Genomic DNA, 15,316 nt, shown 5'->3' on the forward strand with positions numbered 1-15,316 from the left:
ATGATCAAACATTAAAATGCTTGAACTAGAGATAGAATTAATTAAAACCATAACCAAGCTATTCTAACTTCTTAGCAATGAATACAAAATCAAGAGAACCCTAATCTCATCATCAAATGTTACTTTTATAGAACTTAGCTAGCTAGTGACCTTGATAAACTCATTAAATGATCAACAACGAGCCCACCTTCTAATTTCTTCATATTAAAGAAATATTTCATAAAAAAATGTCTTAAATTAGAAGTTGAGGGTTTTTCATATAGTTTGTTTAATATTGACATCATGTCCACCATTATTTATTTTTCTGTATTGAAAGCCACTGAAGGTATCAAGCATAGTGGTATTGTTCCTAGTGTGTTTCTATGATTAAGAACCTCTAATTGTGGATCTATTATATTCATTGATTTATTTGCTTTTTCACCCAAAGGTATGAAAATATTCTTTTGATATAGATAGTCTTCCATTTGCATCTTCCACAACTAATAGTTTTGTTCATTTAACTTTTCAACTTTAAACATACCTTATTTTGCCATTGCTCCCTCTCAAATTCAAAATATCTTGCCAAATGAGTGAAATGCATGTCTCTGATTCCAATTATTAGGGTTTAGGAAAACCAAAGCAATAAATAATAATGATTATAATGTAGAATAAAAGTCTCCAAAATAACAATTCATAATAATACATAAGGCTAATGTGGTTCGCTCAGTGTGGGCTACATCCATGGAGAAACAATCATCCACTTTATTGTATTATCCAATAAACAGAAAATTATAATCTAATGATCTTTCACAATACACAACCACTTATTTATTAAGCTCTTTTTGATAGTTTACAAATCTTGGTTTACATAGAAAAATAATAGCCAACTGATTTATTAAGGAGTGTTATTTCAAAACTTTGTTGGTATCCTTCTTTGTTGTGTAGATAAGGCTCAAGCCAAAAGGGTATTAGATGAAATGCATAATGGCCCTTCTAGAGGACACTTTCAACAAAGACTACCACTATTGAAGATCATGCAAGCAGGATAATTTTGGCCTACCATGTTTGCAAATTGCCACCAAGTGGTCAAAAAATGTTAGAAATGCCAATTCTTTTTTCACAAGTAGAAAAATTCAGGAATGCCACTATGTCCAATTGTGGTAGATGAACCCTTCATTCAATGGGGTTTATATTTCTTTAGAATGTTAATCCCATATACAGTGTGGGACATAAATGGATATTAATTGCCACTGATTGTTTCACTCACTATTAGAAGGCCTCTCACCTAAAGAATGTTGTTGAGCATGAGATATGGAAGGTAATGCTTTAGGGATTCCCATAAATAGGATCCATCTTACAAAAATCTATTGAAGTCTCTATCCCTCTCGAGAGTGTAAATATTAGTTAGTTTTATTTAGTTGTGTGTTGTTTCCATTTTCAATAAGTAATGAAATGACCACTGTCTATCACCTTATGCCAAAGCCTTCATGACTTATGTTCCACCCTAGTCCTTGCACCACCTTTTAGACCATATTTCTATTATTTGGTGGTTTAATAGGTCAAATAGTACCTTATCATTTAATGCAAGCACTTTTCTCAAGAAGGTGGTGGTTACAAAGATTAATAAGCACTTAAAAGGCAATGAGATTTTTATTTTCATCCATTTTGCATGCATCAAGAAAGAAGAAAACAAAAGAGAAGATTAAGAGAAGGGTGAAGTTTTGAGGGTTTGCAAGGAATTGTGAATTTTAGAAGAAATGATATGGATAATATTTTTGATAGAAATAGAAAGGAAATTCGAGATAATTTCATAATCTAGAAGGGGAATAAAGTGTTCCTATAATTCAAAATGGACAAGAAGAAATAATACCAGAACAAGGACTGGTCATCAAACTACCACTAGTGAAAACGCCTATAGAATTCGTAGTGGCTCAAGGGGAAACTTCAAGAAATATCATTTGTAAACCTAAACTAGTTTAGAGTGCATGAGTCTAGAATTAAATCTTCTCCACTAGAAATAGTTTCAAAGAGAAGGAAAAGGAGGCAAAGAGGCAATCCTAAATATTTTGCAGACATTAAAGACAAAGAAGAGGTAATTGCCACCATACAAGTTCCTATGGATTCAACAATGCAGTAAGTTTTTCTCCCCCTCTTCTTCCTTCTTCTCAATCTCCAATAAGTCCTTATACATCCATGTTTGTTTCAAGGTTTTCATAAGCTTCCCTTGCTGCACAAGGTTTTCCCCATCATCATCTTTTGCAAGTGTGTCACTAACTGAGGTTCTTGAGAGCTCCAAACCTACATCGCAAGTTTCATCTTTGCATGATGCCAGTATAGCATCCCCTGCAATTATACCTACCACTCAAGTATCCACACAAACCCTTTCCCCATAATTCATATCCATGGAAATGATTTCTATGTTTGAACAAGTGGTGTTAGCCCCACCTTTTCCCTTATCAAGTCTATTCTCTTCCCCATATAAAATTTTAAGTTCTCCTAGAACAATAGTCAGTTTGTAGAACATCCCACAATTTTCCCTAGAATCCTTGAGCTTCTCAAAGATCACTCCACCTAAAGCCACAAAGACAAACCTTGACTATTCAAAATTCCTTTTGGTTTGCCTCTAGGTGCTCCATTTGTAGGATATTATTATATTGGTTACCAAATTGTGTGTGATAATCAAGTGCAAGTATGTAAATAGTCTCAAGCAAAGAGAACACTAAAAAAAAAGAATAAGATGTTGCTCAACCAGCCACTTCAAATATGGATATTGTATTCAATAAAGAGCATCAAATCATTATGATTGTTGTAGACACCTAAAAATGTCTCATCCATCATGCACTAATTATTTGTCTTATTAATTAAGTAAATATTTAATTAATCTAATTAATCTTATTTCTTCTAAATTAATTCAATCATCACTTTTCACATTACTAACTATTCAATTTTCAATTCTCCATGAATTCATCATTTAACCCTTTATCAAATATTAATTATTTAATTTATGATAATTTAATTAATTAATTAAATAGTCTTTATTATTTAATTAATCCCATTTCTAATGATTAAATAATTTCATTTAAATTATTTAATTTATTAATTCATCCTCCAAATCCACAAATTCAGATTTCAACTAATTTCGATTAATTTTATTTCTCTCAAATTCGCATTTCAACAAATTTCAAGTTAATGTGCATTTCAATTTCATCATTCGAAAATCAAAATTTAAATCCAAATAAAGAATGAAATTGAATTTCAATTCAAAAATCCTACAGCACATTTTGAAAATCATGACTGATTGATCAAATTAGTTAACTCAGTGAACTCTCCAATCTCCCCTTTTCACTCCCAATCACCTTTTTCTAATAAATCTATCTATTCAGTATTGTCTCAATCAATTCAATTAATTAGTCAATCTATCTAGTTGACAAATCAATCAATTGAGTTATCTTTCCAATCAATCCACTTAAAAGATCAATCAAAATAAGTTGACTAAATAATCAAATTAATTAAACTGTCAATCAACACTTCAGTTCTATTTCTCACCCGATCTCTCTCAAAAATATATAAACGCAGCCTCATTTCTCCATTTTAAAAAATCATGAACTTTGAATCTTTGTGCCACTTGTAGGTTACCAGCATGATATCTAAGAGCCACCATACCACAAAGAAAAGAACAACAATGGAAGCTTTGATGCAAAATAGGGAGTTTTAAATTGTTTAATTGATTCAATTATGCATCTATTTCATTGACTTATGTTTAAAATTTCTTAGATAGTTAAGGAATTCATAATTTTCCTTATTTCCTATTTAACAATGATGATTTCAAGCATGAAAACACTAGTGAACCCGACGTGAATAAACATCAACTAATCTTTTTTGTGTGATTTTCTATTTTTGTTACATAGTTTTACAGATTTTGTATGGACAAACATGATTCGTTGTGCATTTATCTTGACAGTGAATCAGATTTGTCCGGACTGGAGATCGCATTCGTGTACACAAGAATTCGCATTCGTGTGAATAGAAATTCACATTCATGCAAAAAGGAATTCCCATTCCTAATGTCAAAAATTCACATTCGTTGACACATAAATTAATGTTTGTTGACACAGAAATTCACATTCGTTGACAAAAAAATTCACATTCAACTGTTAAAAAAACTAGTTTTACAAAAACGAACATAACTTTTGCATAGCATATCGGATTTTCAAACTTCAAAATGTGTTGGAAAGCTGATTAAAAGATACATATGTTGGCAATTGATTATGGGCAGATTTATTATGTGTTGCATTTATGTTTAGTTATTTATTTCAATACTAGTTGTTATGGTTGGTTACCAGCAGATAGGTTTTGGTTACTGGCAGAAAGGACTATCTGTTGGACACTTCTGGCATGTTTGTATCAATGGAGTATGTTTGGTTTTATGTGCTACATGCTTCTGGAACATGTTTTGGTCATTTGATATTGACTTGGTGATCAAATTCTATCATACACTCTAGCAAGCCTATACCGGCATGGGTTTAAGGTTTTACTGGCAGAACTTTTATTGAGAATTTGTGACAAGATGCATAAGTGGTGTTGGTGTGGCTTCTAGATGGAATTCAAGATGCAGAAGTAATCCTCAATTTTTCCTTGACTTGTTGAAGACATTGCTTTGACGTGGTGGACCCATAATAGGTCTGTGATGGACTTGGAAAGCACTAAGAGGGGGGGTGAATCAGTGACACTAAAACAAACACAACTTCAAACACTAACTGGTAGATGAAATTAACTAAACATATAAACAAAATACATGCTATCCAAAATGAAATAACAACATCCACATAAATTAGAACATCCACCATAACACAAGTGTTTATATGTGGAAAACCCAAATAGGTAAAAAATCACAGTGAGATGGAACTCACAAGTTAACTATTTGCAGTAATAGATAACTGACTGGTTAAGGCCTTACAAAGTGCTCTGCTAGGAGTGAATCTTGTTAGAGATCCCAAGCTTGATTAGAAGCTTATACCCTATTAAGAGTACTACCCTGTTAAGAGTAACCTTTCTGGAGTATTTGAGAATCCAAACTAATGGATCACCTTGTTAGAGGATTTGTACAATGAATCTTGTTAGAGATTACCCTATTAGGGGATTTGATTTTGTTGTAATGATTAGAAAATGACAAGAATGGATTGATCTATTCTGAGTAGCACAATATTTGCTTGATCAAATCATTCTAAGTACATTCAACACTGCTCTTTATCTTAACACTTATTGCTCTTCAACAAAAGCTTTCACTCTAGATGCATGTTAGTATTCGCAGCCATCATTCTCAATCAGTTTTAAATGATTCACTAAGGTGTCTTTAAATAGACATTCAAATCTTATGTTGTCCATAGGAAATCAAAAAACAATTTCCTAGGTGCAGTGTATCTAGACAAGTAGACATACCTCATCACAAAAATGACTGTCAAGAAGTCGATGTTGGTAACTCATCACAAAATCATATACCAGTTAGAACAGTCAATACCGATTGGAACTGTAGCATCGTAAATTGTACGCACCTGCTAAAGCAGTACAATTTCACACCTAGTTTAGCACCCACCTTGGCGCATTTTGCATTTTGCATTGCATTTCCCCTTTAGCACTTAATTAATTAAATTAATTAGGTCTAAGGTCTTATTTCATCATCTTCCACATCATAAAGTTGGGCCCTTTCATTAAAGTGTGCCCCTTTCATTTTATTCCTCCAATACATCATTTAATCAAAAACCCTAATTAGGCCCTATTTTGAACTTGGGGGCTTGATTTTGGGGGTCAAAACATCTCAAAATCACCTATAACTTTGGGATTCTCTCTAATCATCATATCCGACGACCCTGAAAATTTGGTGAAAAGTTGTCGGGACCATGGCGCCCGGAGTGCACACGGTCCCGGACATTTTTCCTGAAATTTTAGGAGTGCGATCCAATCATAAAATAAAGCTTAACCCCAAGAAATTGGTGGGATATTCAATCCCTAGGTCAGCCAAAAGTTGGAATTAAGACCTAGGGTTTCATATATAAGACCTCTCTTTCTTCATTTGAAAGGATCTGAATTTTGTTTTGAGGGAACCTTCTATGCAACGAAAGAGCAGATCTTTGAAGACTTCAACAACATTCAACATCCATCCATCAAGCATCCATCAATTTCATTCATCCATTTAGGGCTTTGAAGGCATTGAAGAGCAATAAGGGATCACCGACTGAAGATTGGCTTGTACCCCCTCCTTGGGGTTGGGTATGATTTCATGTTGTTTTCATGTCTTTGCATAAGCTTCCTTACATCATTTGTATTCATGCTTTAGATCACTCTACATCTTGATTTGGAACATTTACATTGTCATTTACAAGCAATTAGGGTTTACTTTCTAGGTTGCTCTAGTTTGCTTACTTGCATTTTAGATCTTGGACACACACAAGGTCTGCACACAGACTACTTTTACAATACAACTTGGCTACTCATGGAGGTGGAAATCACTGAAGCGGGGGTTTGACTAAGGCAAAACCCTATATAGCCGCCCAAACACCTTTTCAGATATAAGTGCAGATTTTGGGATTCAGACGACGCCGCAAGTTGCAAATCCAAAAGAAGCAAACGGAGACTGAACCATACACCAAGTTTCAGTGCAGAAGACCAGGATAGGGGCGTGGGGCACCCTGGTCCTGCTAGGACAGGGGCACTAGGCACCTTGGTCCCTGGGACAGGGGCGCTGGGCGCCCTGGTCCTCCTGACAGACAACAATCTTTAGCATTTCCGACAGTTTTCCAGGTTGCAAAGTGGCAGTTTCAGGTGCAGTTTCAGGAACAGAATCAGGACAGTGGCGCCCGTGCCCCCGTCCCGAACATTTTCACTCAGATTTTGACTCCGGGTACGCATCCACATTCTTGTCTTGTCCTTGTGTTTCCAACTTTCCATTGTTTAAGTTCAATTCTGCAATCTTGTTATTAGTTCATACTTGCATTTTGGGGTTAGGAATTGAACTTGCATAATCTTACCTTTCAATTACAACAAAGGAATAGAAACCCTAATAGGTAGCCCATGGCTCTCTCTTTCACCAAAAATAAGTAGCCAATTGTGCGATAACTCTAGGCTCTTTCGTATTCCATAATGTGTGTCAAAAGGTAGGATTAGGACATGTTAGCCTAGTCTCGCTTTTTCCCCTACACATTTTGGTGAACCTGACGTGAATCGAATTATTTCTTTCTCTCGCATTGCATTTGTTAGATCTAGATCTAGATTTAGTGTGTTTCATTTAAGTTTCATTTTCAAAAGAAAAAGAAAAAAAGAGAAAAAAAAAAAAAAAAGAGTGTGTTTCTTTGTTTCTTTGCATTGTGTGTCTAAGTTTTATGCAACTTTTATTTCAAAATGTCGGATTTTTATTTGCAAGATGTTCATAATTTTGATGATGTATGCAATTATGCCAATTATGAGTATAGCCAAGATGAATTAGATGAAGCTTTAGATGAGTTTTTGAATCCTAAAGAGGCCAAACCTTCGTTTTACCAAAAACTCATAAACCTTGTTACTATGCCATTTCGTTGTGATGAGAAAGATAAGTTGAATGATTCCTCTCAAGGGTACATTCCTATCAACTCTTCCACTGAATCTAGTAACATGGTTGTTTTCAATAATCCCCTCTATGAGGAGATGTCTCCTTTTGAATCAAAAGATAAACCTTTTAATAGATATGATCATGCTTTGTTGGATGATGCTCTTGATGACTTTGTGGCTTTATCGAAATCTCTAAACAAGAACAAAACTTCTAAATTAGTTAACATGATAAACCTGAATGAGCATAATAAGCCTCTCTTTGAAGTCCAAGGTGCTTGTCCTTCTCCCACCTTTCAAGTTCCTAAATCACCTCTCCTTACTATCCAAGGGGGATATGATTCCTTTCTTACTCCACATAAACCTATCATCATTGTGCAAGGAAGAAAACCTATAAGTCCTTATAGTTATGCCAAGCAATTAACTAGAGAGCGTTATCATGTGGTTGCCCATACCTATCATACTAGAAATAATAGGCAGCCTAATCCTCCTCTGGTTACTCTAGTTTCTCTTACTAATCCTCAACCAATTCTTCCGCAAGCTCCACGTATTTCACAAGTTCTTAGTAAGGAATATGATCTCATAGAACAACTTAAAGCTACCCCTGCTAAGATATCCCTTTGAGATTTGATTCAAACTTCTTCTGCTCATCACGGAATGTTACAAGATGCTTTGAAATATTTGAATGTTCCTCCATCGAATACATCTAGTAATATAGTGTCTTTGGTTAACTTTGTGATGAATCCTAAAGCTCATATTGTGTTTACTCAAGATGAGTTGCCCACTAGTGAAATTCAACATCAATATGATCCCTTGATGATTGTGGTTATTGTGTATGGTGAAAATGGATAGCAATAATAACAATATTGAAAGGCTAAATGAATTCAACCACAAAATCCTAGCCTAATAATCAACAAAGATCCACCATAACATATGAAGATTACCTAAGACAATGCAAATAACTCAAAATCACAAAGATTATACCATCACATGTCCAATAGGGTTTTGATCTCCATTCTTCCTATCTCCATTGATCTTGCTTGATATATTTGCTCTCAGATTTTTATATGCACAAGAGCTCAACAAAGAACGGAATGTGGTTGCAAGTAGGATCGTAGTGTAGCCAAGTTCTCCAAAATTGTTGATTAGGGTGAGTGATTAGGATGATTCATTAGAATGATTGATTAGTCATTAGGGTTTGACAATGAAGGAGGCATCTCCTTAAATAGAAGACACAATATGAAATGGAGGGTTAAGATTGAGAGGTGTAAAAGGAGAGGTCGGCTAGGATTAGAGGGTAGGTATAAGAAATACCAAAATAATGAAAGGGGTAGGTAGTGTATGAATTAAGAGATGAATGACATGTGTCATGTGTAGAAAAGGCTAATGAATTAATTAAATAAATAAAGATTTATTTAATAAATAGAAGAAGTAGGATAATTAAATAAATAAAAATATTTATTTAATTTAGGAAAAGGATAATTTAAATAAATAAATGTATTTATTTAAATGAGAAATAAGGCTAGAAGAGGATAAATGAATTAATTAAATAAATAAAAATTTATTTAATTAATAGAAGAATTAGGCTTAGATAATTAAATAAATAAAATATTTATTTAATTAGACATGACAATTTTGAGTGTCTACATTTTGCCCCTCTTTGAGACAATGCGGCTTGTCGCGTTGTTTCAAAGAAGATAAGATGAACTGATACAGAGTTGCCCCAAGATGGGAATTATATGCCCCCTCGAGAGATTGGATGAAAATGTCTGAAAAGATTGCAAACAATCTCTCGATAAGAAAGACGGGATAGAATGGACTAATCGGATAAAGTGACAAAGTCACGGGATAAGGAAGACTGACTCGGGAAATGAGAGCTAGGGCAGTCTATAAGATAGACCACGGGGGAAAATACATCCTCATTGTCATCTACACATCCACGAGAGCAGAGTGCAGAGTGAAAATAGAGCAACAACAGTCAGCAGCGATGGCTTTGGTTCATAGATTTGACTGCGTTCGCCGATTCCAGAGGCCAGTAGAGGTAGGAGAGCCAGTGAGTACCACCAAACCTCCTCGTACTTTGACGCATTTCAATTTTGTCATTAATGCATGGTAGGTAATGTAATAAATGCACGTTTATGTCAGGAAAGCGCGTTTGCGTTGAAAATTGCAAGTTTGGTCTTCTAGGTCAAATCGACAGTTCTATGATAAACATATGCTGTCGATTGGATAAGCTGCTGAGAGGATACACTCAAGCAGGTCCTCTAGGAAGGCTAGGATAGATCAAGGCACTTTGTGATGAATAGTGAGTACCAAGATAGAGTACTTTGTGATGAATAGGGAGTACTGAAATATGAGCAGCACTTTGTGATGAACAGGGAGTGCAAATGTGAGTAACACTTTGTGATGAACAGGGAGTGTCACACATGTAGTACTTTGTGATGAACAGGGAGTACCACTAGGATAAATAGCAACACTTTGTGATGAATAGTGAGTGTCACTAGGGTAAATAGCCATATGCATTTAGATAGCGAGTAGCATTTTGTGATAAATAGTGAATGCCACTATAACTGACATGATTGACTTGTTTGACTGCAGGAGTATTTGCTGATGCTAGAGTCACGAGAGAGATTCCCGTCGACGCAGAGGTTGCGACCTGAGTTGTCACTCGAGGACAGAGCTGCCATTGAGGAGATGGGTTTGAGACATGTGTTGTATGTGCCTGAGTTTCAGGCAAACATGGGTTTACTCACTGTGCTAGCTGAGAGATGGCACTCTGAGACGTGCACGTTTCATCTGCTGATGGGTGAGATGACAGTCACCCTGGAGGATGTATATAGGATTATGAGAATACCGATTGATGGGGAGCTGATTTTGTACGATCGAGACAGAGACAGGGATGCCCTTAGACGAGTGTTATAGGATCCAAGACTAGGGATGAGAGTGGGACATGTGGCATGGGATACCATGACATGGATAGGATTAGCACTACCAATAGTGTTGGCAGGAGTGATCAATGAGTTCCTCTGTATCAGTTTTGTACCATTTTGTATAATGATGTAGACACCTATGGGTGATTGTAGCCATATGATTTTGACATCATTGTATCATGACACTTTATATATATATATGAGATGATTCATCTTTGCGGCAGCTATATGCATGTGTACCTTATGTGATGAAATGTTCTTATGTGATACATGTTTTATGATATGGATGCTTATATGATGCAATGCAATATATTTTTTTTCTTTTATGTTGTATATGTGATGCATGATGCAAATGTGAATGTATGTAATGCAAATGAATATGATAATGCAAATGTAAATTGTGCTAACAAGTGTTGTGTGCAGGATGTGATGCAATTGTGATATCTATATGTATGTATGAAATGCTTATATGTGGTGATGTAGGTGTAACTATATGAAATGCAAATGTTTTTGGTGTGTCATTATACTCAGTCATGTGATAGCGGGCTACGCGGACTCGAGAAGGACAATGGAAGTCAATCAAGAAAGGGGGATAGAAGATAGAAGATATGAACATGAAAGAGCTTCTTGTGCGTTATCATCATTGAGCTTTATTATGGCAGAATAGGTTATGACAATCGAGGCATTTGTTCGGCCCAGAAAGTCATTGTACCTGTTTGCATGGAGATAAGACAGTCACAAACAAGGAATGCCCCAGTTCATACTAGACTCACAGTGTCCTCATATCCTTGGACAAGTCATAGCATTACTAAAAGACAATCCACAGACAGCAAATGCAAATAGGTGACAATACCCCATCCTCGCCTTTCTAGTCAAAGACATCCTGGAGATAGAATCTCTAGTCAAAGACATCCTGGAAAAGCTAAAAGACATGTCACCAAAAAGATAAAATCAAAAGAAAACCAAGACTCGACACCAACATCCACTGTAGTCCTCAAGTTTAGTGTCTCTTGTCACTTGTTTAAGTCTTATTCGATTGTGGTCACAATGTTCACTTTCACAAAAAGGATAGATAGCACTGAACCATATGTTGTCTGAGTCTGTTGAAAGATTTGATTTTGTTGAAGCCCACTGTTGCTGCTATGTCTCATTTGAAACTGACTGAATCCATGAAACTGATACTTTATTGTGGAGAAAATGGAACTTTATTGTGGACTGGCAATGCAGATGTTGCTTTATTGCGGATTGTGCGCGGATAGACTTGAAGGAAGCTGGAAGAAACTGTACTCCTCGAAACATGTGATGTTCTTAGTTCCACACCCATCACTAGACGTAGGATTTGCCTTAGCCACAGATAGGGTCTGATTTGTTATGGATGGAAAGGGAGTGAAAAGGGAGGGTTATTATGAATGGCTAACCAATCTTGGGTAGATCCATAACAAGCCATGATGGGAATAGGTAAGTTTATTATGGATGAATTGGTCGTGAGTGTGTGCAAAGTGAAGTGATGAAAGAGAATCCTGAAGGAGGGAGGAGCAAAGTCTCTACGCATGGCGCTGGTGACCCAGTTTTCACCATGGTACTTGCCCAGGGTGCCACCAAAGTGGTTTTCACCATTGGACGAAATTATTTCTCTTTACTTTTTTCGATTTTTCAATGTTTTTGTGTCACAAGGCGCCTGTTTGCCAGGTTTTCACCAAGTAACGATTTTTTTGTTTTATAATTTTTTTGTATTTTTGAATTTTTTTTAAATTTTTTTTGTATTTTTGAATTAGGATATTCCGATGAGCTATGTGTAGAACCTGCGAAGGTGCATGTTGTTGATAGGATCCTCCAAAGGTTCACCTTCTGTAGTAGAGAGTTGATATGCCCCAGATCCATAGGCTGCTGTAATGATGTAAGGACCAAGCCAGTTTGGTTCGAACTTGCCCTTCTTATCTCTGTCTTGCTGATTCTTGGGGTTTTCTCTGAGGACTAAGTCACCTACCTCAAATGTGCGAGGCTTTACCTTGTGATTGTAGTTGCATTGTTCCTTGACTGAATGATGTGTAGCTTGATTGAATGTCTTCCTCGATGAAGGAATTGAGATAGAATTACTAGTGTGTGGACTACACAGGCCTGTATGCGTGTCACCTGAAAAAGTTTGGGCATCCCTGATAACAAAGTCCTTCGAGGAAGCTCCATTAAAGGTCCATGATGTATCGCCAGAAGGGAAAGAATGTGTGGAACAAATGGATGAGTGATGAAGGCTTATGATTGTGAAAAGAAGTGAAAGTAGGATGACATGATGGAGACTTAGGATCAACAAGTATGCTTTTTGGCTTGAAATTTTAGAACTTTTGCCCCCAGTTATTTTGGTATTAGGGGAGATCATCTCTTGTTCTTTTTCTTTCATTGGATTTTTATCCTTGACCTTGATTTTTGCAGAGTCCAATAGCTTTTGATTTTGATTTGGACTAAAGGACTTTTCTTTATTATTGACTTTTAGATTTTTCTTTTCAGAGCTTGATTTTTGATCCCCAATAAGTAAGAGCTTTTGTAATTCTTGTTGATCCAAGTCTGGAAGTGGAGTGGAAATGGAATGAGTGGATGAAATGGTAAAGCTATGTGAGCTCTCAAGAGGACTGGCGATACGCTCAATAGATTCTTCGCAGGAACCACTCTTAGGACTATTGATATCAAGAGATGCTTGCACCACTAGAGGAGATTTGCATTCAGACTTAGTAGCCACAACACTAGGTGGTTTACACCCAATTCCTTGGCATTGCAAATTGTTTGTAGGTTGTTCCTGTTGACTGAATACCTTAGGAGATAGTGGGAGTTGATCAACATGAAAGATATACTCACCACATCCCATGTCTTTAATCTTGAACTTTTCTTTGATCTCTGCTTGTTTTGATGTAGAACCTTTTAATGATTCTGGATCCACATATGCTGAAGATAGAACAGCCTCTCGATTAGCTGGAATTGTTATTTCTGATCTAGGTCGTAGATTATTGCAATATATGAATGGATTTGGGTCAGCATTAACTGTTATTTCAACTCCATTGTGAGGAAACTTAATGCATTGGTGATATGTAGACGGGACTGCCCTCATTTCATGAATCCAAGGACGTCCTAGCAATATGTTATATGTGAGATCCAAATCAAGTACTTGACAAACCACATCCTTTGTAACTGGCCCAACTCTGAGAGGTAAGGTGACTGTGCCCTTGGATGAACGCTCTTCATCGTCATATGCCTTGATGGTGATTTTGTTTGTAGAATTCACAGCTTTATCAGAATATCCCAATTGTTTAATTGTGCTCAATGTACAAATGTTTAGACCTGCTCCTCCATCTATCAGGACTCGTTTGATTCTATGTTTGTGTATGAAGGCTTCAATGTGTAATGGTGCATTATGTGGCTGACTTACGGAGGCGTCATCGGCTTCTGTGAATGTAAGGGAGTGTGGAATGGAAAGGTATCCCACCATGGCTTGAAACTGGTCCACGTTCAGATCAGTAGGAACGGCAGTGTCTCTCAAGATTTTGTCAAGAATAGCCTTATGTGCAGGGGATATGTGTAGGAGCTCAAGAATGGAGATGAGCGCGGGTGTCTTCCCTAACTGTTCTACAAGGTCATACTCAGGTTTGGTTGATGAAGAAGCGGTGTTTTTAGTTGGAGCACCTTGCAAAGTCATTTTACCTCGACGGGTTGTAACATGACATTCAGAGGTAGGTTCGGAAGAAGATCCAACACCTTTTAGGACAATCTTGGGTCTCAAAGTAGAATTCTCAGACGCTTTGTCCTTGATGATAATAGTAGAGACGTAATTGTCCATCGAGATGTGATTGATAGTTGAATCATAGTTAGAAGATGCTCTTGTATAGTTGGCTTGATCCTCTGTGGCTTTAGCTTTTCCCTTGTCATGTTTTGGGAATGGTTCCTTAAACATCTCATGTTCTTGATTGGAGGAATGTCCCTCAATCTCAATGTCACCTCTATCAATGAGATCTTGTATGATGTTCTTCAGTCGATGACAATTTCCTGTCTTATGACCCTTGCTCTTATGAAAGTCACAATACTCATCATCATTCCACCAATTTGGTTTAACCTTTGGTTCATATGGAGGAAAATCTAGAACTGTGATCACTTTGTTTGCCACAAGCTTTTTGAAGACTGATTCAAGTGGTTCTCCCAATGGAGTGTACTTCCTTCGTGATCTGGAAGTTGTTTGAGTATTCACTTGATCGTTTGTAGAACTTGATCCTGAAAAGATGAACTTGGGTCTCACTGTATTGGCATCAACAACGCCATCGTTGACTGTGTTCTTGTTTTTATTCCAAAATCTTGGCTTGTCTTTTCCTTTAAAGTCATCTTTGTTTTCCTTGAATATTTTAATAATTCCTTGTTCAATTAGGACCTTCTCTATTGCTAAGCCTTTTTCAATGACGTCCTTGAAGGTAGACAAACAAGCTTTCCTTAAGTCATATCCAATGTCTTTGTTAACATTTTGTGTGAACATTTCTACCATTTGTTTTTGTGGAATTTCACAAGAGCATCTGCTGGCTAGATTTCTCCATCTTTGTAAAAATGATGCAAAAGATTCTCCCTCTTTTTGCTTGGTGTTGCACAAAGTAGTGACTGATATGTCTGTCTCTATGTTGTAGGAGAAATGTTCAATAAATGCCTCTGCTAAGTCACCCCATGACTTAATACCAGGTGGAAGTTGGGAGAACCATTCCATAGCTTGATCACCTAAGCTTTGTGGGAACAATCTCATCAAGTATGTCTCTTCTGCTGCTATCTCAATGCAAGCTGTGAAAAATTGTCTTATGTGTGCCTTA

This window comes from Cryptomeria japonica, chromosome 7 (genome assembly GCF_030272615.1).
Source record: "Cryptomeria japonica chromosome 7, Sugi_1.0, whole genome shotgun sequence".
NCBI lineage: Eukaryota > Viridiplantae > Streptophyta > Pinopsida > Cupressales > Cupressaceae > Cryptomeria > Cryptomeria japonica.